This window comes from Schistocerca gregaria, chromosome 7 (assembly GCF_023897955.1).
Source record: "Schistocerca gregaria isolate iqSchGreg1 chromosome 7, iqSchGreg1.2, whole genome shotgun sequence".
NCBI classification, from domain to species: Eukaryota; Metazoa; Arthropoda; class Insecta; order Orthoptera; family Acrididae; genus Schistocerca; species Schistocerca gregaria.
Genome location: NC_064926.1, coordinates 423403750 through 423428150, shown reverse-complemented (window position 1 = coordinate 423428150; position 24401 = coordinate 423403750).

The window sequence follows — 24401 nt, the reverse complement described above, 5'->3', positions numbered from 1 at the left end:
CAGTTGGAGGTGAGCCGCCAGCAGTGGTGGATGTGGAGAGAGAGATGGTGGAGTTTTGAAATTTGTAAGACTGGATGTCATGAACTGCAAATATATTATGACTTTTGAACACTATTGAGGTATATACATTGTTTATTCTCTATTTTTCTTTCTTTTTCTATCTTTCATTGGCTAACTATGCCTATCAGTAGTTAGTGCCTTCCATAGTTTGAATCTTTTATTTAACTGGCAGTAGTGGCGCTCGCTGTATTGCAGTAGTTCGAGCGTTACCAATAGAAAAACCTAAACAGCCTACTCACACACTGTGCACAACAATTTCGGCTGGCAATGTTAATGCTACTACAAATATCCAAGCATTTCTACGGATTCCACTATTGTACCGTGAAGAGCGAAAGAAACTTATAATAGGCATGCGTATTCAAATACAGGGACATGTAAACAGGCAGAATACTGTGCTGCAGTCGGCAGCGCCTATACAGGGTGTTACAAAAAGGTACGGCCAAACTTTCAGGAAACATTCCTCACACACAAAGAAAGAAAATATGTTATGTGGGCATGTGTCTGGAAACGCTTACATTCCATGTTAGAGCTAATTTTATCACTTCTCTTCAAATCACATTAATCATGGAATGGAAACACACAGCAACAGAACGTACCAGCGTGACTTCAAACAATTTGTTACAGGAAATGTTCAAAATGTCCTCAGTTAGCGAGGATGCATGCATCTACCCTCCATCGCATGGAATCCCTGATGCGCTGATGCAGCCCTGGAGAATGGCGTATTGTATCACAGCCGTCCACAATACGAACACGAAGAGTCTCTACATTTGGTACCGGGCATGCGTAGACGAGAGCTTTCAGATGCCTCCATAAATGAAAGTCAAGAGGGTTGAGGTCAGGAGAGCGTGGAGGCCATGGAATTGGTCCGCCGATACCAATCCATCGGTCACCGAATCTGTTGTTGAGAAGCGTATGAACACTCCGACTGAAATGTGCACGAGCTCCATCGTGCATGAACCACATGTTGTGCCGTAATTGTAAAGGCACGTGTTCCAGCAGCACAGGTAGAGTATCCCGTATGAAATCATGATAACGTGCTCCATTGAGCGTAGGTGGAAGAACATGACGAAACTAAAATGCGCTCTAACATGGAAATTAAGCGTTTCCGGACACATTTCCAAGTAAGTCTTTTCTTTATTTGTTTGTGAGGAATGCTTCCTGAAAGTTTGGCCGTACCTTTTTGTAACACCCTGTATAAGACAACAAGTGTTTGGTGCAGTTGTTAGATCGCTTTCTGCTGCAACAATGGCAGATTATCAAGTTTAAATGAGTTTGAACGTGGTGTTATAGTCGGCACACGAACGATGGGACACAGCATCTCCGAAGTAGTGATGAAGTGAGGATTTTCCCATATAACCATTTCACGAGTGTACCGTGAATAACAAGAATCTGGCAAAACATCAAATCTCCGACATCGATGCGGCTGGCAAAAGATCCTGCAAGAACTGGACCAACGACGACTGGAGAAAATCGTTCAACTTGACAGAAGTGCAACCCTTCCGCAAATTGCTGCAGATTTCAATGCTTTGCCATCAACAAACGTCAGCGTCGATGTGGACTTTCGGAGCCGACTTGATGACTGCACGACACTAAGCTTTACGCCTCGCCTTGGCCCGTCAATACTGAAATTGGATTGTTGATTACCGGAAACATGTTGCCTGGTCGGACGAGTCTCGTCTCAAGTTTTGTCGAGGGGATGCACGTTTAAGGGTATGGAGACGACCTCATGAATCGATGGATCCTGCATGTCATCAGGGTACTGTTCAAGCTGGTGGAGGCTCTGTAATGGTGTGGGCTGTGTACAGTTGGAGTGATAAGAGATCCCTGATACGTCTAGATACGAGTCTGATGGGTAACACATACGTAAGCATCCTGTCTGATCACTTGCATCCATTCATGGCCATTGAACATTCTGACGGACTTGGGGAATTCCAGCAGGACAATGCCACACCCCACACGTCCAGAATTGCTACAGAATGGCTCCAGGAACACTCTCCTGAGTTTAATCACTTCCGCTGGCCACCAAACTCTCCAGACATGAATATTATTGAGCATATCTGGGACGCCTTGCAATGTGCTGTTCAGAAGAGATGTCCATCCCCTCGTAGTCTTACTGGTTTTTGGACAGTCCTGCAGATTCATTTCCCTCCAGCACTACTTCAGACATTTGTCGAGTCCATGGCACGTCGTGTTGTGGCACTTCTGCTTGCTCGCGGAGACCCTACTCGATTTTAGGCAGGTGTACAAATTTCATTGGCTCTTCAGTGTATATCGATGGTTCCTGATATTCCTTCTTTTATTCAAACTGTCCCGGAAATTTCCTTTCTTCCCAATTAGATTCATTAACGCTTCATTACGTATAAAATCTACTCATCTAATCTTCAGCATTTTTCTGTTGCATCAAATTTCAAAATTACATTTCCGTTTATTTTTACTTGTGGCCTTCGGACATGATCCACTCAGCCATACATGGTATGCTACAAATTGTAGGGAGTAACGCTTTTTTTGCTTCTTATCTGCACTGTTTATCGTCCTTGTTTCACTTCCGAACATACCTGTACTCGAGGTAAGTACTTCTGGAAAAGATTTCCTAAGACTCTGATTCCTGTCAAATGTTAAAATATTTCTCTTTTTCAGAAGTACTTTTTTTTGCTTTCGTACTGTTCTCTGTGCTTCTGTCATCGTCATGTATTTTATCCCCCTCATAACGAAATTCGTCTACTGCTTTCTGTGTCTTATTTCCTAATCTAATTCCCTCAGCATCACCTAATTCAATTTATCTACACTTCATTGCCCTTGATTTATTTTGCTGCTGTTCATTTTATAACCTCGTTTCATGAAACAGTCACTTCCATTCAACCGCTCTTCCAAACTTTGTCGTCTGTGACGGAACTGCAATGTCATCGGCAAACTTCGAAGTTTTTATTTCTTCTCCCTGAACTTGAATTCACTTTCTTTTGTTTCTTTTTCTACTTGCACAGTGTACACTATGAATAACACGGGAGACTGAGCGGGAGTTGGGGGAGGATAGGCTACCAATCTGTCTCATTTCTTTCTGAATTACTGCCTCCCTTTGACGTCCTTCAACCTTTTAATAGCCGTCCGATTTCCGCACAAGTTGCAGATAACTTTCCTGTCTCTTGCTATCCCTGCTACCTTCACACTGACAAAGATGGTATTCCAGACAACACTGGCAGTAAAAGCTTTCTCTTAATCTACAAATGTTATAAACGTAGGTTTTCGTTTCTTCACTCTGTCTTCTGTACTTGCGACACTGCCTCGACAAAACGGCTCGCTTGTTTGTGGGTTCTGATTAAAATCTGCACGGGTGTTATGAATACCCTGTTCCAGGTCGTTGGTACTGTCAATAGGATTCTCGAATACATCATTTTTTATATGGCTCCGCAAATTGGAAGTCGGGCGTATAATGGTGAAGAAACTGGACAGACCAACACACTGAACGTCGACTGCCGATTCTCCGTCTTACGCGTTACACGCTTGCACCCGACCCGAAGTGAGCTGCAGTCCGAACTGCTATGGGCACCTTGGCCAGTGGTACCCTTACTAACAATAAAGGCAGCATCTGTCCCAGAAAGGTGTGGTTCAAATGGCTCTGAGCACTATGGGACTTAACATCTATGGTCATCAGTCCCCTAGAACTTAGAACTACTTAAACCTAACTAACCTAAGGACAGCACACAACACCCAGCATCACGAGGCAGAGAAAATCCCTGATCCCGGCGGGAATCGAACCGTGCAACCCGGTCGTGGGAAGCGAGAACGTTACCGCACGACCACGAGCTGCGGACCAGAAAGGTGTAATGATCCATTTAGCCACTGGGGTAGTACACATCCCTTCAGGTGATAGAATGCAATACTTACCTACAAATTACATCTAAGTGGTTGATGGCGATGAACGACAACCGCTGTAACATTCATTCGACTCGTACCTGGAGATGCCGTTGTGTCGCAGATCCGCGGGCGTGTGGCACGCGCTGCTAGCTATGTGCATTTATCAGAGCATCCGAATCAGTTCTTTGGACTGCTAAACTCGTAAACAATGATTTTCTTTAAATCTAGGTCCACAATTGGTCTTCTACGAGCAAAAACATCAGATCTTCAGTACATCATTTTTAACTAAAGTCAGAGCGATGACTGAAACGTCCCCTTACAAAAATTGTACCAGATTGTGCTTAAACTGACACACAACAATTGTTAGCGCAACGCAATCTGACTTTCAAAAATCCCTACAAAAGAATGGCCCTGACTAACATTAACCTATACCTTTCACAAATCATTTACCTCACAAAAATCTTCGTTACTCGAACTACTGCAATACAGCGAGCGCCACTACTGCCAGCTAACTAAAAGATTCAAACTATGGAAGTCACTCACTACTGATAGGCACAGTTAGCAAATGAAAGATTTTAATAGGGAACAAACAATGTATTTACCTTTATAGTCATAATATATATATCAATTCATGACACCAATTCTTACAAATTTCAAAACTCCGCCATCTCTCTCCCCACGTCCACCACTGCTGGCAGCTCACCTCCAACTGCGCAACGCTACGCGCTGTTAGCATCCCGCTGCCGCTGCCCGACACTACAATGGCAGACAACAATGCAAACTAGCCACAGACTGCGCACAGCACAGCCAGTGATTTTTCATACAGAGCGCTATGTGGCGTTACCAATAAGAAAACCTAAACAGCCTACTTACATGACTACATAGGATGATAAGTCACGGTACCCTAGATGTAATCCGTGAGATATAATTACAAAGATGACACACCACTCAATCCTAAGATTTTTAAGTGTATGTAGATACAAAATTTTAACACATTTTACTAATTTATAGCAGCTATATTATGCACTGCTATAGTTGTTGTGTCATTCAAGTTGTACACTGTTCCTAGGCCTACATGCACATACCATAAAAAATACATGGCACATGTGTATCATCTTCTTAACTTTGCAATTCACCATTGGTAGTAACATCTTCCGCTGAACTGATAATAGTCAGCGACATAGATATTTTCATGAACTAACAGGTGACAAATTTATCTTTCGTAAGTTATTACATCAAACGTTACTACCAGTCTGTGGTACAGTCAATCACTGATCTTTATTTTAATCACAGAAGGTATACTGGTATTGTTTTATATAAAGAAATAGACATTCTAGATTACCGGATGGGAAGTTCAGGACTGCGTACAAGATAAGACGAAAGCCAGTCGTAACCTGCTTGTTTGGTTTCATAATGAAAATTATGTTTTAACTGCATGCCTTCTGCTAAACAATAAGCCATGGAACATACTGAATCTCTCGTTGGAGTAAATCTTCATCATTGTAATTTTTTAATATGTTCAACGTTCTTTCTTTTCGTTTTGAATTACTCACAATGAGTTTTCCCCATGGAATCTTTATTAAAACTCTGTGATTTAAGGCGTCTTCTTAAAGTGGTTTTTTGCTGCAGCATTATTCCCATTTCCTTATTCTCAAGAGAAAGAGGGACGAGCTCCATGTTCATACAAACAACGCTACCGGTATGTCATTTTATATTAAGATTGTACCCCAGTAAAGATTTAAGTTATAGGTTTGACCTTACGTCGAAATCATTTAAAATAACTTAACCACATGATAAATAAATCTAGTATAAAATATTTTTGAGCTCACCAAAAGAAATAAACCAAGATTTCTTCTAACATACACATGAAACTAACGAGGAACACTAAGCGTGGGTCGGTCTAGTTAAGAAGAACAACTACAGACACCGACTGCAGCGAAACTGTGACAGACCAACCAACTATTCGCCTGATCCTTCCATACCGGTGGTCCATCTACTCCGGACTTACCCTAACAAGAAACATGACTCATCAGACCAAACAACTCATTTCCATTGAGGCACGACCCATTTTCTATTACCCCATACTCAATGGCTGACTTCGTGGGTGAACACTGGATCACGTATGATCCAGTGGCTGCAGAGTACCACGTTCAGAAATATGCATTTAACTGTGTGCTGCGAGGCAACTGTCCATGCACCAGTACAGTACTCTGTCGTCAGATCTTTCACAGAGCACCGCCTGTGCTGCTGTATAAAGCGGTGGTGTGCAATCGGTCATAATACTTTGGCTCACCACTCTATGTGCCACTAAGTCTTTCAGACTTTACTTTTCTGCATGAATCTGTAGTGCATATCAATTCTTCTTTCTTCGTTTCCCCCACTTACGTTTGTATTTAAACTTGGTAGTTGGCTTCAGGTTTTCTGCTTTCTTATCCTCCCAAGACCTCTTCATGAATCCACTAAGTTTTTTCTTCTGTTCTTCTGACTGTTTGTTGCCAGTCTTCTTTTTCTGTTTTCCCGTCAGTTTGTGTTTCGTTACTAGTGTTCCAAAGCCTAGACAATTTATTGCGTCCTCTTCTGTGACATTGATGTTTTGAATATCATCTCTAGTTTCCTCTTGAAATGAGTCACTCAAATGGTGAACTGACATGTCTCATATATCATTCCTATTGATTCAACCGATCGAAATGCACATCATGATCCAACCAATTGATGACAATATGCATGATACTAGTGACTGTAAAGAGCGACCTGCTAATATGTGTCTTAATTTCCCTCTTCCAGTGTAGCTAATTGGATGTCCTATATTAGTTGTCCTGTATGTATCTGACAGAGTCATGGATTGGCCTCATGATAGGGTAGGGCACGGACAGCTGGTGGTCAGCCCCAGGGGTTTCCTTGGGATAATAACTGGCTTCTAAGGATTACACCGCTTGGAGCAGGCCAGTTCCCGGACACTGACAGATATTTATCTTACCAGTTCGGTGCCACCATACGCCAGTGGTCAACACTCTGCAGACAGCTGATGTGAACTGTGTGGTCCGGGATTCTGGCAGAAAATGGTCCGCAGCTCGTTATCGTGCGGTAACGTTCTCGCTTACCACGCCCTGGTTCCCGGGTTCGATTCCCGTCGGGGTCAGGGATTTTCGTTGCCTCGTGATGACTGGGTGTTGTGTGATGTCCTTAGGTTGGTTAGGTTTAAGTAATTCTAAGTTCTAGGGGACTGATGACCATTGATGTTAAGCCCCTCAGAGCCATTTTAAGCATTTTTTTTTTTGGCAGAAAATGGACAGTATAATGAACCAGTGCGCAATAAATTATTTTTACAAGTCGGTCCCTCTGCTCAAAAAAAAGCTTGCTGGACTACTGCTTTTCGCATGTAGCACTTTCCTAGAAAGAGAGGAAATGGTTCAAATAGCTCTGAGCACTATGAGACTTAACAGCTGAGGTCATCAGTCCCCTAGAACTTAGAACTACTTAAGTCTAACTAACCTAAGGACATCACACACATCCATGCCCGAGGCTGGATTCGAACCTCCTACCGTAGTGGTCGCGCGCTTCCAGACTGCAGCGCCTAGAGCCGCTTGGTCATACTGGCCGGCTTTAAGAGAGGAGGGTGCCCAGCTGCTCAGTAGATATTGATCTCTGCTTTCCATGGGAAGCTCAGCGATTGTTTATCCTTAAAATTCTTTTCTTCTCCCCTTGCTTGACAGGATGTGCTATAGCCAGATGCCCCTCCCCAGAGTAAATATTTCTATCTCACACAAGCTGGGAAAGTGGCTCATTTGGTGATCTAAGAAAATGTGTATAAATGGGAGTTCAGAACGACATTTTCTAAAATTTCAGACGTGAAAAAACAGCTCATTGGGTGACATAAAAAGATATGTGAAGTGGAAATTTGAATGTTGGTTTTCTCAGATTTGGATATGCCTGAAGGCAGCTCGTTGGACAACTCATACAGCATTTACTTGGTCGAGTGTTTTCCTACTCTTTTAAAACAGTAGCTCATTGGCCACTGTCCATTGGAGACTCAGTATAGGAATAAGATTTGAAAGTGGATCCACATGTGTTAAGTCCAATGATACATCTGAAGATGGATTCAACTTCATTAAGTCTGGAGCAAGATCCGAAGGTGAATCCAACAGAGTTACAACGGGGATATTGTTCAGAATGGATGGACGCACGCTTGGTGAAGGTTAGTCTACAAAGATGAATGCACCATAGTTAACGCTTCAGATATTGTTGGGGTGGATCCACCCATGTAGGATGTGGGGTAGTGTCTGGAGGTGGTCTACCAGCATTATGTGCGAGCAGCATCAAGAAGCGGTTCCAGCAAACAGCATAACAGGGCTATGTGCGTTTTTTAAAAATAGGAACCCCCATTTTTATTACATATTCCTGTAGTACGTATAGAAATATGAATTTTTAGTTGGACCACATTTCCGCTTTGTGATAGATGGCGCTGTAATAGTCACAAATGTATACGTACGTGGTATCACGTAGCATTCTGCCAGTGCGGACGGTATTTGCTTCGTGATACATTACCCATGTTAAAATGGACCGTTTACCACTTGCGGAAAAGGTCAATATCGTGTTGATGTATGGCTATTCTGATCAAATTGCACAATGGGCGTGTGCTATGTATACTGCTCGGTATCGTGGACGACATCATCAAAGTGTCCGGACCGTTCACCGGATAGTTACGTTACTTAAGGAAACAGGAAGTGTTCAGGCACATGTGAAACGTCAACCACAACCTGCAACAAATGATAATGCCCAAGTATGTGTTATAGCTGCTGTCGCGGCTAATCCGCACATCAGTAGCAGACAAACTGCGCGAGAATCGTGAATCTCAAAAACGTCGATGTTGAGAATGCTACATCAACATCGAGTGCACCCGTACCATTTTTCTATGAACCAGGAATTGCATGGCGATGACGTATGAACGTCGTGTACAGTTCTGCCACTGGGCACAAGGGAAATTACCGGACGATGACAGATTTTTTGCACACGTTCTATTTAGCGACGAAGCGTCATTCACCAACAGCGGTAACGTAAACCGGCATAATATCCACTATTGGGCAACTGATAATCCACGATGGCGCCGGTCGCGGTGGTCTCGCGGTTCTAGGCGCTCAGTCCGGAGCCGTGCGACTGCTACGGTCGCAGGTTCGAATCCTGCCTCGGGCATGGATGTGTGTGATGTCCTTAGGTTAGTTAGGTTTAATTAGTTCTAAGTTCTAGGCGACTGATGACCACAGATGTTAAGTCGCATAGTGCTCAGAGCCATTTGAACCAACCACGATGGCTGCGACAAGTGGAACATCGCCGACTTTGGCTGGTTAATGTATGGTGCGGCATTATCGGAGGAAGGATAATGGGCCCCCATTTTATCGATGGCGATCTAAATGGTGCAATGTATGCTGATTTCCTGTGTAATGTTCTAGCGATGTTACTACAAGATGTTTCACTACATGACAGAATGGCGATGTACTTCCAACATGATGGATGTCCGACACATAGCTCGCGTGCGGTTGAAGCGATATTGAATAGCATATTTCATGACAGGTAGATTGGTCGTCGAAGCACCATACCATGGCCAGCACGTTAACTGTATCGGACGTCCCTGGATTTCTTTCTGTGTGGAAAGTTGAAGGATATTTGCTATCGTGATCCACCAACAACGGCTGACAACATGTGTCAGCGCATTGTCAATGCATATGCGATCCTTACGGAAGGCGAACTACTCTCTGTTGAGAGGAATGTCGTTACACGTATTGCCAAATGCATTGAGGTTGACTGACATCATTTTGAGCACTTATTGCCTTAATGTTGTATTTACAGGTAATCACGCTGGAACAGCATGCGGTCTCAGAAATGACTAGTTCACAAAGATACATATATCACATTGGAACAACCGAATTAAAATGTTCAAACGTACCTACGTTCTGTATTTTAATTTAAAAAACCTACCTGTTACCAACTATTCGACTAAAATTGTGAGCTATATGTTTGTGACTATTTTAGCGCCATCTATCACAAAGCGAAAAAAGGGGCCCAACTAAAACATTCATATTTCTTTACGCACTAAAAGAATATGTAATATAAAATGAGGGTTCCTATTTTAAAAAACGCAGTTGGTATCCGTTTGACCTATGGCAACGCCATCTAGCGGGCCAACCATAGCGCCATCTGGTTTCCCCCTTCAAGATAGACAAGTCTCGTTCTTTGTAGTTTTTTCGTTTGACGCTTATTTCGTGAGATATTTGGCCCGGTCACGATCAATGGACCATCCTGTATACATACATCCTGGGTCTAACTTTGACAGCTGCAAGTGATTAGTGTTCCAAACATTAGTTCCATCTTATACCTTTACAGTATACACTAACCTTTGACAGCCTAGTTAGACTGTATTCCGTGTTATTAACATCCAAGAAAGTATCAATGAATGTCCACCGTCAGTGGACAAAATGCTATGACACGGCTGAAGTCAACACACAGCCTCAACAACAATCCATGAGTGTTTTTTAGCGTATTTGTTCATGCATGAGAGTTTGCTTTGGCAGTTAGCATTGTGTGAGCTGGCGTTTGGAAGAAGTGCAGTGTGTAGATAATGTGGCTGGGTGAGTAAACTGTATCACGTAAGGCAAGCAATAAGAGTGTATACACTCATAAATTTACATATTCATCAAAAATGTGGAAAATAAGTAAAAATGGAAAAAACAGAAAATATGGGAAATATGGAAAAACACGGAAAATGGAAAAGTGTGGAGAATGAGGAAAACTATGTAAAAATATGAAAAACTGGAAAATGTAGAAAAAATGGAAAAAGTGGGAAAATTCAAATACGAAACGGTAATACGAAATATTTATATTTATATAAAAGAAGAGTAGAAATTGGAGGCATAGCCGCTAGATCAAAGTACCTGACGAGCTGTTGGACACCTTCCGAGAAAGCTACAAGTTTGTGCCGAGGAAGAGAACTATTAGAACCACATCATAATCTGTTCCCAAAATGACAGAGATCTACACTAAAAGGTTGAGAGAGCTCACAACATTTGAAAATATGCAGTTTGTTATTTAGACAGAGGGAGTAGTCGCAATTTGTGGCATAAGCACTGGATATACGTGGGAGAGCCATTAAATCACACACATGCAGAAATAAAAATAATCATACAGACAGAGTAATACGCGGTATAGGGATGCTGAAGATCATTAATGTAACGACTAGATACATGGGGGAGAATGACACCACGTATGCATATATACGGCTTAAAAGTGGAAAGACGACACATTATAGAGATGCGTTGAGAAGACGAAATGATCATATTCCCACTAGCTCTGTCTGCATGAGGAAGTGGCAATGTTATTGCCCTCCACATTATAGCCATAAACTATTTTCTTCTGGAGCGTAACTCTTAGTCATCTGATGTATAACCCTGTGCTTTTTCAGTACATTGTCAAAATTCACACAACATAATTGTTGGCCATTATCTGTTCTCACTGTTTTAATTTTCTTTCTTGCTGCTTTTCTGCCATTTTTTTTAATTTCTTGAATTTTTTCTCAGGTTTCATCATTTTTGTTTTTGAAATACACACCAGTAACTTCTGTTAACAGAACCACTTAAAAAACAGCGCAGTGAAAGCAATTAATTTTCTGTTTTGCCCGAAGTGATTACCCTCACTGTTAAGACACTTAAGTTTAAGTGGCTTTTTGCACGTATACAAAATAACTTCTTCCTTGTCAGAGTCGTCAAACAACAACTTCAGTTTGTGTTACTAGTCCGCTGTCGTTTACCTTCTTTTGCATACACATACAAAGATGGATCAATATTAAGAATTATTTTCGCTTTTGCCTTTGCATCTTCTTTTTCAATAACTCACAAGACACACTTCACCAATCCTTCGATAAAAGCACATTCTCGTTTGCAAAAGCTCAGTATCCGTACTTGTCACATCCTTTCAGCTACGGCACACTAATAAAATAAATTATTGCCATCTTTGTATAGTAAAACAAATCTTGCTTTGAATAAAAACATCCTAGACTTCTTAACCGTCTTAACCGACAATTATCTGGATACCTGGGTAGCTGGGACTGTAACCTATTGAGAGTTCTACGGCATGTGGTTTCCGCCGATTATCTACTCCTGGAGACATACTACTGAACAGTTTATTAGACCACTCCATGTTAACAGAAACTCGCACATTATCTGCGCTCAGTGCTACATAATGCGACGTGAACCGACATACACACACACCACGACAAGGCTGGACAAAGCCACTGTTACACAAAGACATTCATCTGAATACTTTGATTAACTCGATGAAAATTTGCTAATCTGTTTCCTTCAGAAGCGTTTCAATGAATTTCCCGTTGCGCTTGTGAAAGACGACCGTTGTCATCAAACGTTCTGAGCCAGATCAAGTTAGTACGGAATCACGCCTGAACATTGACTGAAAATCAGGTACTGGTAATACTTTAAAAATTGTAAATGAAAAGTTAGCAAAGTTTTGCAATTTTTTTAGATCTTCAGAAACACTTAATTTAGGTCGCGATGGTATACAATTTTAGATCTTTTTTTTATTTTAGTTGTAATTTTTTCAGTTTTATTTATAAATTACTTGCTTGGCTACCTCCGATCTTTGGAATAACTTATCCAGCCAGTTACGGGTGAATCTACATCTACAATCCGCAATCCGCAATTGGGTGACTGGCAGAGAGTTCATCTAACCATCTTGAGGCTATTTCTCTAGCTTTCAGCTCAGGAACATCGCGTGGGAAGAAACGTATACATAATCTTTCCATTGTGAGCTCTTATTTCTCTTATTTCATTATGATGATCATTTCTCCCGAAGCAGGTGGGCGCCGACAAATTTTTTGTGGGGATCCCGACGAAAGGAAAAACGCCTTTATTTTAATGATGTGTACCCCAAATCCTGGTTCATTTCATTAACACTCTCTGCCCTACTTCACGATAATACAAAACTAGTTGCCCACCTCTGAGCTTTTTCGATGACTTCCGTCAAACCCATCTGATGCGGATCCCACACTGTCCAGTAATTCACCTGGCTGTGTATTCTAAGTGTTCTGCCAATAAATCGTGGACCATGCTTCGCTTTCTCCACAACGTTATCTAAGTGATCGTTCTAATTTAAGTCATTCCCTATTGTAATACCTATGTATTTACTTGAATTTACAGCTCTTGGATTTGTGTGATTCATCGTGTAACCAAAATTTACCGAATTCATTTTAGTACTCATTTGGATGATTTCAAACTTTTTATTATTTACAGCCAATACCCACTTTTCACGCCAAACAGATACCTTGTCTAAATCATTTTGCAACTGGTTGTGATTATCTGAGGACATTACAAGACGGTAAATTATAGCATCATGTGCAAACGCTTGCAGAGTCACAACATGCTAATATCTAAAAGTATTCATCCCGAATGGTTAAGGTTGAATGACAAAATAACTAGGTCCGGGCAAGGAAAATACGAAGCTGAGATTCTCTGGTAATAATGTATAATTCATCCGCAGAGGAGACTGCTTATACGTATTCGTCGACTGCTTGCCACGGAGGAGACAGACAAGATTCAGAGAAGAACACGTAGATTCGTAATGGGGTTGTTTAGTCAGTGCAAGCACGTTGCAGAGTTACTCAACAAACTTCATCGGGAGAACTACTAGGAGCAAAGTAAGGAAGGATGGAAGTGCTTACGCTCAAAATTCAGAAAACAGGCGTGCTTCGACGAGTGAGTCAGCATATTAATTCCTCCTACGTACGTCTCACTTAACCTCCTCCATCTTTATATAGCACATGTGTTACAACTGACTTTTATTTTTTTCCGCTTAGGACGTAAAATAATCTCGAAGTGCCCGATTGTGGCATCTACTTTACACCATGTGCTTTCTGTCCATCGCTTGTTTTCATTTCTGCATTTTCCCAGTAGGTGGCAGCACCTGCTTGAATAAGGCTGTTTATCGCAGTGTCAGCGAGTCTTTGAGAAATAAGGTTAATATCCTTTTGCTTTTATTATTTTGCTCTAGTATGTGTTTACTGGACGCTGTAATATACTGAGGTACCCCACACTATAGAAAAGGTCGTTGTTTACTGCATCACCACAATAGAGCGACTTTTTTTTGGTGTAACAATGGGTCTACATTCTGCATCGACTTACGCTTCCGCATGCCAGTTGCACGGTTTTCCTGTTTTTTAGGTGTTGGACATTGAGTTTTCTGAATACTGCAAAACTTATTGTTATTTTCTAACATGTATTCACTTGGAACATGCCATAAAATTTTGATAAATCACACTGTTTTTTGAAATTTAAAATTTTAGTCCCATTTCGTCCTAGAACAATGCACTGATCACCGTTATAAACTGAGTTGGTGTGTCACTGGCGCCAGTTCCCATCGTCGCCCTAACCGCCGTCTGCTTCACGTCTGCTGTGCAGCGAGCTACCTTAATTTAAGTATTAACTGTATTTCTCTTACTTGTCACTTCTTCTTCCGTGCGTTTTTGCTTTTAGGAAGCTTTAATTGTCGAGTGCTACTAATAGTGTTCCATAGATTTCGTGTTTGTTTTGAATACAGTCAGAGAGAGTCCCTTTAGTCAACCATAGTGCCAGTAGTGCTAGTGCTTGTTTTGAATACAGTCCAGAGACAGGTAGTGCTATTTTCATTGTTTTCTACAAGAAGTGGCTAGCAACCGCAGTTTAGTCAACAATCAGCCGCCTTTAGTGAATTACCAGTCTAGTTAAAAGTTGATTAAGTCTCTTCAGTAAATTGATTCCTTAGGATGGATAGGATGTGTGACGGCTGTGTACGGACGCAGGAGGAGCTGGCCACTCTTCGCGAACAGCTGAGCGTGTTGATGGCCGCGGTCAGCCGTCTTCAGGCTGCTGCCTCGGAATGTAGCGGCAGCAAGGTACACCCCAGGTGTTACATGCTTCACCCACTGTCCCTGCTGTCGAGACATCTTCGCGGGTACCGGGCGCGGTTGGGCCACCCTCTCGCCAAGGGGAGTGGCGGGTTCAGCGGCGTTCGCGGCGCACGAGGCGGAGGGTCAATGTGGAGGCTGGCCGTGTGGCATCGCCCGCTCTGCCTGTGAGTGGACATGTGGCTGCTCCTTCAACAAGGAGCAGGGTCCGAGCAGGCACACGGGGGGAGGGACTTATTAGTTATTGGGAACTCCAACTTTAGGCGGGTGATGGACCCCTTAGGGAAATAGCGGAAAGGTCGGGGAAGAAGGCCAGTGTTCACTCTGTCTGCTTGCCGGGGGGTCTCATCCGAGATGTGGAGGAGGCCCTACCGGCGGCGATAGAGGGCACTGGGTGCACCCGACTGCAAATTGTTGCTCATGTCGGCACCAATGACTCCTGCCGTCTGGGTTCAGAGGTCATCCTCAGTTCGTACAGGTGGTTGGCGGAATTGGTGAAGGCGGAAAGCCTCGCTCGCGGGGTGGAATCAGGGCTAACTATTTGTAGTATCGTTCCCAGAACGGATCGCGGTCCTCTGGTTTGGAGCCGAGTGGAAGGCTTAAACCAGAGGCTCAGACGATTCTGCGGATAGGTGCAAATTTCTCGACCTCCACTATCGGGTGGAGAAATGTAGGGTCCCCCTGAATAGGTCAGGCGTGCACTACACGTCGGAAGCGGCTACAAGGGTAGCGGAGTACGTGTGGAGTGCACATGGGGTTTTTTTAGGTTAGAGAATTCCCTCCCTATGCCCGACAAGACGCCTCCTGAGACGCGGCAAGGTAGGAGTAGGCAAAATGCAACAGGGAATAACAATATTAATGTGTTAATAGTAAACTGCAGGAGCGTCTATAGAAATTGTCCCAGAACTGCTTTCATTAACAAACGGTCACAATGCCCACATAGTACTAGGGACAGAACGTTGGCTGAAACCAGACGTAAACAGTAATGAAATCCTAAACTCAGATTGGAATGTATACCGCAGAGACAGGCTGGACAGTGAAGGGGGAGGCGTGTTTATAGCTATAAGAAGTGCAATAGTATCGAAGGAAATTCACGGAGATCCGAATTGTGAAATGATTTGGGTGAAGGTCACTGTTAAAGCACGCTCAGACATGGTAATTGGATGTCTCTATAGGCCCCCGGGCTCAGCTGCTGTTGTGGCTCAGCACCTGAAGAATAATTTGGAAAATATTTCGAGTAGATTTCCCCACCATGTTATAGTTCTGGGTGGAGATTTTAATTTGCCGAATATAGACTGGGAGACTCCAACATTCATAACGGGCGGCAGGGAAAAAGAATCCAGTGAAATTTTTTTAAGTGCTTTATCTGAAAACTACCTTGAGCAGTTAAACAGAGAACCGACTCGTGGCGATAACATATTAGACCTTCTGGTGACAAACAGACCCGAACTATTTGAATCAGTTAATGCAGAACAGGGAATCAGCGATCATAAAGCGGTTATTGCATCGATGATTTCAGCCGTAAATAGAAATATTAAAAAAGGTAGGAAGATTTTTCTGTTTAGCAAAAGTGACAAAAAGCAGATTTCAGAGTACTTGATGGCTCAACACAAAAGTTTTGTCTCAAGTACAGATAGTGTTGAGGATCAGTGGACAAAGTTCAAAACCATCGTACAATATGCGCTAGATGAGTATGTGCCAAGCGAGATCGTAAGAGATGGAAAAGAGCCACCGTGGTAAACAACCGAGTTAGAAAACTGCTGCGGAAGCAAAGGGAACTTCACAGCAAACATAAACATAGCCAAAGCCTTGCAGACAAACAAAAATTTCGCCAAGCGAAATGTAGTGTGAGGAGGGCTATGCGAGAGGCGTTCAATGAATTCGAAAGTAAAGTTCTATGTACTGACTTGGCAGAAAATCCTAAGAAATTTTGGTCCTATGTCAAAGCGGTAGGTGGATCAAAACAAAATGTCCAGACAATCTGTGACCAAAATGGTACTGAAACAGAGGATGACAGACTAAAGGACGAACTACTAAATGTCTTCTTCCAAAGCTGTTTCACAAAGGAAGACTGCACTGTAGTTCCTTCTCTAGATTGTCGCACAGATGACAAAATGGTAGATATCGAAATAGACGACAGAGGGATAGAGAAACAATTAAAATCGCTCAAAAGAGGAAAGGCCGCTGGACCTGATGGGATACCAGTTCGATTTTACACAGAGTACGCGAAGTAACTTGCCCCCCTTCCTGCAGCGGTGTACCGTAGGTCTCTAGAAGAGCGAAGCGTTCCAAAGGATTGTAAAAGGGCACAGGTCATCCCCGTTTTCAAGAAGGAACGTCGAACAGATGTGCAGAACTATAGACCTATATCTCTAACGTCGATCAGTTGTAGAATTTTGGAATACGTATTATGTTCGAGTATAATGACTTTTCTGGAGACTAGAAATCTACTCTGTAGGAATCAGCATGGGTTTCGAAAAAGACGGTTGTGTGAAACCCAGCTCGCGCTATTCGTCCACGAGACTCAGAGGGCCATAGACACGGGTTCACAGGTAGATGCCGTGTTTCTTGACTTCCGCAAGGCGTTTGACACAGTTCCCCACAGTCGTTTAATGAACAAAGTAAGAGCATACGGACTATCAGATCAATTGTGTGATTGGATTGAGGAGTTCCTAGATAACAGAACGCAGCATGTCATTCTCAATGGAGAGAAGTCTTCCGAAGTAAGAGTGATTTCAGGTGTGCTTCAGGGGAGTGTCATAGGACCGTTGCTATTCACAATATACATAAATGACCTGGCGGATGACATCGGAAGTTCACTGAGGCTTTTTGCAGATGATGCTGTGGTCTATCGAGAGGTTGCAACAATGGAAAATTGTACTGAAATGCAGGAGGATCTGCAGAGAATCGATGCATGGTGCACGGAATGGCAATTGAATCTCAATGTAGACAAGTGTAATGTGCTCCGAATACATAGAAAGATAGATCCCTTATCATTTAGATACAAAATAGCTGGTCAGCAACTGGAAGCAGTTAATTCCATAAATTATCTGGGTGTATGCATTAGGAGTGATTTAAAATGGAATGATCATATGAAGTTGATCGTCGGTAAAGCATATGCCAGACTGAGATTCATTGGAAGAATCCTAAGTAAATGCAATCCGAAAACAAAGGAAGTAGGTTACAGTACGCTTGTTCGCCCACTGCTTGAATACTGATCAACAGTGTGGGATCCATACCAGATAGGGTTGATAGAAGAGATAGAGAAGATCCAACGGAGAGCAGCGCGCTTCGTTACAGGATCATTTAGTAATCGCGAAAGCGTTAAGGAGATGATAGATAAACTCCAGTGGAAGACTCTGCAGGAGAGACGCTCAGTAGCTCGGTACGGGCTTTTGTTAAAGTTTCGAGAACATAACTTCACCGAAGAGTCAAGCAGTATATTGCTCCCTACCATGTATATCTCGCGAAGAGACCATGAGGATAAAATCAGAGAGATTAGAGCCCACACAGAAGCATACCGACAATCCTACTTTCCACGAACAATACGAGACTGGAATAGAAGGGAGAACCGATAGAGGTACTCAGGGTACCCTCCGCCACACACCGTCAGGTGGCTTGCGGAGTACGGATGTAGATAGATGTAGATCGTCATTTTGATCTTTGAGTCGACTTCGATGATTATTAGTCTTCTGCTCATCTTTGGCGGCGCGGATTTAACGGCTGCGCGTGCGCTCTGCTGGGGAGGTGTGAAGGGATCGGCGGTGAGCGAGAGTCACGTGGGACTGTTTACGTAGGCAGGACGGCAAGAGGACGAGTCGGACAACGAAGGAGTGTGGCCAGTGGCTACGGCGTGTTGAGTCGTGAGGGCAGACCCACCGCCCATGGTGATTTGGTTTTTCTAGTGATCGGAAGGACAAGCTCCTTCGAGTCAATTATAAGGTACGCCGGCCGATTGAATTGGAGTTGCTTCGATGCGTTGCGTGCGGCTTAACTGAATATGCCGGTGTACAAAAAATCCTTTGGAATTGTTTTAGTTGTTTATCACTTACCTCGGTGTCGTGGCTAATTATCTTGACGGCAGATGAGTAAGTGTGGCTACGCCCAACCAACCGACATGAAGTGTGGTTAAAGACGTAGCTAGAAGTGCAACGAGTAGTAAGTCCGACACTGGCGTTTCAAGACACGCCGAGATACGTCCTCTATTCTACCTTGTAGTTCATTTGGTAGTTTGGCGTGCAAGTGTGCGCCGAGACAATTCTTGTCATTTTAACTTTAGGGCATGATTTTTAGCGAACTTATTAATCAAAGTTTAAGGGCTGGCACTGGCCAAATAACTCACTATGCTAATTTGTTTCTATTCAGTTGTATTGATCACCTGTTCTCTAGATAATATTGTGTAGTTTATGTCTCAGAATACTGTTTATCGTTGATGTGTGTCTTGTTACAGATAATTGGCAGCGATCGACGCGAGCATACTGGGAGCAGAGCATCACCGGGACAGAGAGATATTTAAGTTGCTCCCCTCTCCAGTACATCTTGGGTTACGTTGTCACTGCTACGTGATTCCAACTTTCCGGCGGAGAATTATAGCAACTGAAGTTCAATTGCAGTGCAAAGTTGAGTACATTTCTATGTCATGTCCTGTCTTGTGGATCTCTCGTATTGATTTGAATCCTTGGTCTGTTCGCGTCTATCGCTAATTCGCACGTAATATTGAAGCAGGGGTCTTGTCATATGGTCATGTTCTAGTTGTAATCATTGTAAGAATATTGTATTGTATTGTATTGTATGTTAACTGGGGACCTAGAAACGACGGAGAGGCTCTGTCCCCGCCGCAGCCGCAGTGGTCCACAACCCCACGACGACTACCGCAGTCCAATTCACCTCCTCGCCGCCCCACACCGAACCCAGAGTTATTGTGCGGTTCGGCCCCCGGTGGACTCCCCAGGGAACATCACACACTAGACGAGTGTAACCCCTATGTTTGCGTGGTAGAGTAATGGTGGTGTACGTGTACGTGGAGAACTTTGCGCAGCAATCGCTGACATAGTGTAGCTGAGGCGGAATAAGGGGAACCAGCCTGCATTAGCATGGAGAACCGCCTAAAAAACATCCGCAAACTGGCCAGTACACCGGACCTCGACACAAATGCGCCGGGCGGATTCGTGCCAGGGACCAGGCGCTCCTTCCCAGTCCGGAAAGCCGTGCGTTAGACCGCACCGCCAACTGAGCGGGCTTCTAAGGAATATTGTTGATTAATCAATTGAGTAAGAAAATTTGAAGATTGGTTTGGTCAAAATTAAAGCACCTCCTTAATTGCTTTAGTCATTTGTATATAGTTTTGTTTGGGAAAGTTGGCTAGCCAAACTTAAAAAGATCTGTGTTCTTATCCTTAATCTGTTCCTCAGCTGATTGGAAGTAATGAGAGCTCTGATGGGAACTGTATGGACATTTGTAATATTTAAGTACAGCTTTGCCTGAGTATATTTACCTAGTCATATTGAAATTTCAAGAGTTATGGGTCTTGTTCCGGTTAAAGAAATTTATTTGTTATTTGTCCAAGTGATCTAGCCTTGTTAGGCGCTCTCCTGTATTATTGTGATTGTGATTTTATAACGCTTTTGACTGTAATTAAATACGTGGCAACCACAACGGATTACTATTGTGATTGTGGTGTGTAGCTACCATTAAACATTTCATAAACTATCCTTTGTTAAAATCTAAGCACGGGACTGTCCTCGACGGTACAACTGGAGTATTCGGTTCTTACACTGAAGCTTGCTGTCAGTCGGCCTTCTCGTGCGTCCTTGGCGTATGAAACAGAGAGGGAAGAGAAAGATACTTGTGTACATGCTTGCGGATTGCGAACGTGATTGGATCTTATGCTGCCGGGAATAGAAGTAAGCGAACGACAGACCGCCGGTCGATGGGCAGTAGGCTACGAAACGAGTAGTAATATAGAAAAGAATCGTGTATTAGTATTATGTGACATACATACACTCCTGGAAATTGAAATAAGAACACCGTGAATTCATTGTCCCAGGAAGGGGAAACTTTATTGACACATTCCTGGGGTCAGATACATCACATGATCACACTGACAGAACCACAGGCACATAGACACAGGCAACAGAGTATGCACAATGTCGGCACTAGTACAGTGTATATCCACCTTTCGCAGCAATGCAGGCTGCTATTCTCCCATGGAGACGATCGTAGAGATGCTGGATGTAGTCCTGTGGAACGGCTTGCCATGCCATTTCCACCTGGCGCCTCAGTTGGACCAGCGTTCGTGCTGGACGTGCAGGCCGTGTGAGACGACGCTTCATCCAGTCCCAAACATGCTCAATGGGGGACAGATCCGGAGATCTTGCTGGCAAGGGTAGTTGGCTTACACCTTCTAGAGCACGTTGGGTGGCACGGGATACATGCGGACGTGCATTGTCCAGTTGCAACAGCAAGTTCCCTTGCCGGTCTAGGAATGGTAGAATGATGGGTTCCATGACGGTTTGGATGTACCGTGCACTATTCAGTGTCCCCTCGACGATCACCAGAGGTGTACGGCCAGTGTAGGAGATCGCTCCCCACAGCATGATGCCGGGTGTTGGCCCTGTGTGCCTCGGTCGTATGCAGTCCTGATTGTGGCGCTCACCTGCACGGCGCCAAACACGCATACGACCATCATTGGCACCAAGGCAGAAGCGACTCTCATCGCTGAAGACGACACGTCTCCATTCGTCCCTCCATTCACGCCTGTCGCGACACCACTGGAGGCGGGCTGCACGATGTTGGGGCGTGAGCGGAAGACGGCCTAACGGTGTGCGGGACCGTAGCCCAGCTTCATGGAGACGGTTGCGAATGGTCCTCGCCGATACCCCAGGAGCAACAGTGTCCCTAATTTGCTGGGAAGTGGCGGTGCGGTCCCCTACGGCACTGCGTAGGAACCTACGGTCTCGGCGTGCATCCATGCGTCGCTGCGGTCCGGTCCCAGGTCGACGGGCACGTGCACCTTCCGCCGACCACTGGCGACAACATCGATGTACTGTGGAGACCTCACGCCCCACGTGTAGAGCAATTCGGCGGTACGTCCACCTGGGGTCCCGCATGCCCACTATACGCCCTCGCTCAAAGTCCGTCAACTGCACATACGGTTCACGTCCAAGCTGTCGCGGCATGCTACGAGTGTTAAAGACTGCAATGGAGCTCCGTAGGCCACGGCAAACTGGCTGACACTGACGGCGGCGGTGCACAAATGCTGCGCAGCTAGCGCCATTCGACGGCCAACACCGCGGTTCCTGGTGTGTCCGCTGTGCCGTGCGTGTGATGATTGCTTGTACAGCCCTCTCGCAGTGTCCGGAGCAAGTATGGTGGGTCTGACACACCGGTGTCAATGTGTTCTTTTTTCCATTTCCAGGAGTGTATGTTGTTCAGAAGTAATGTGCAGGCATGTCCGACGGAATTGGCGTGCAGCCAGTTCAGCCGTTATGAAATACACGAAATGAATTCGCTATTACGAATACGGACAACAATCAGCTCTAGAGTGCAATTACGACAAAGAAAATTTGTATTGACCGGGACTCGAATCTGGATTTCCCACTTACTGCGAGCGGTCGTTTTATCAGTAGACTATCCCAGCACAAATCACAGCCAGATCCAAACTTCCATATGTCGTAAATCGAGAGTCTACAACCTGCAGACTGCTATCTAAGGTACGACCATATGTGATCGGTTCCCAAATATGTGAGTGGCTCGAAGACTTCTTAAGTAATAGAACACAGTACGTTGTCCTCGATGGTGAATGTTCAGCGGAGGTGATGGTATCATCCCGAGTGCCCCAGGGAAGTGTGGTAGGTCCGCTGTTGTTTTCTATCCACATAAATGATCTTTGGATACGGTTGATAGCAGTGTGCGGCTGTTTGCTGATGATGCTGTGGTGTACGGTAAGGCGTCGTCGTTGGGTGACTGTAGGAGGATACAAGATGACTTGGACAGGATTTGTGATTGGTGTAAACAATGGCAGCTAACTCTAAATATAGATGAATGTAAATTAATGCAGATGAATAGGAAAAAGAATCCCGTAATGTTTGAATACTCCATTAGTAGTGTAACGCTTGACACAGACACGTCGATTAAATGTTTGGTCGTAACACTGCAGAGCGATATGAAGTGGGACAAGCATGTAGTGGCAGTTGTCGGGAAGGCGTATAGTCGTCTTCGGTTCATTGGTAGAATTTTGGGGAGATGTGTTTCATCTGTAAAGGAGACCGCTTATAAAACATTAATACGACCTATTCTTGAGTACGGCTCGAGCGTTTGGGATCCCTATCAGGTCGGATTGTGGGAGGACATAGAAGCAATTAAGAGGCGAGCTGCTAGATTTGTTACTGGTAGGTTTGATCATCACGCGAGTGTTACGGAAACGCTTCAGGAACTCGGGTGGGAGTCTCTAGAGGAAAGGAGGCGTTGTTTTCGTGAATCACTACTGAGGAAATTTAGAAAACCAGCATTTGAGTACAATTTTACTGCCACCAACTTACATTTCGCGGAATGACAACAAAAACAAGATAAGAGAGGGCTCCTACAGAGGCATATAGGCAGTCATTTTCCCCTCGTTCTGTTTGGGAGTGTAACAGGGAGAGAAGATGCTAGTTGTGGTACGAGGTACCCTCCGCCACTCACCGTGTGGTGGACTGCGGGGTAAATATGTAGACGTAGATGCACTCGTACGGAATACATTTAACGGGAGTACGAGCGCAGGTTGTAGACGAACGGTTGATGACATATGGAAGTTTGGGTCCGGTTGTAGGTTATACTAGAACAGAGAGATGCTGTGGCGACTGTTCGTGATAAGCGGGAAATCCGGGTTCATTCCATTGTACAGCTGATGGTTGTTTATATTCCCAACTACGAATGCATTTCATATACCATGTATGAGCGGTTAGTTACCATTTCATTTCTCTCTCTCTTCGCCGGACTAACCGACCAGAGACAAAACGATATGGTTACCCTGAAACGATAACAAATTTCCCCCCAGTGTTTGTTTTCTCTCGTGATTACCGAGAAATTCAGCCGTCGGACAGGCCAGAATGTCACGTTTCCCCCTGGGGCGCTGCGTATCACGCAGTTGGCAGACGGCGAGAGCAGCGCGAGGTGGCCAGCCGCAGCCTATCGCTAGTTCCCGCGATAGCCACTAGTTCCGGCAGCGCTGCCCGCCGCACGGCGCCTCACAACCCAGTTAGGTGCTCGTAGACTGCGCGGCGCACATACTAACAGCCACAACGACACCGTACTCCTGCTGTCGCCACCCCGCCACTCCATTTCGAACCAGTATATAATGTCTGGCAGCGCAGGCTTCTGTGCGTCTTCCAAATGTAAGGTCTCGCGATATTATACGTTTTACAGTTATCCGAAGAAGTTCACGTATCTGTTTGAACGTGATAAAATTAGGTCCTTCCGGCCCCAAATGACATCGGACCAAGGCTAAACACGTACAAAAATAATTCTTCACAGTACAATTACGAAGGTCACTCCAAAAGAAATGCAC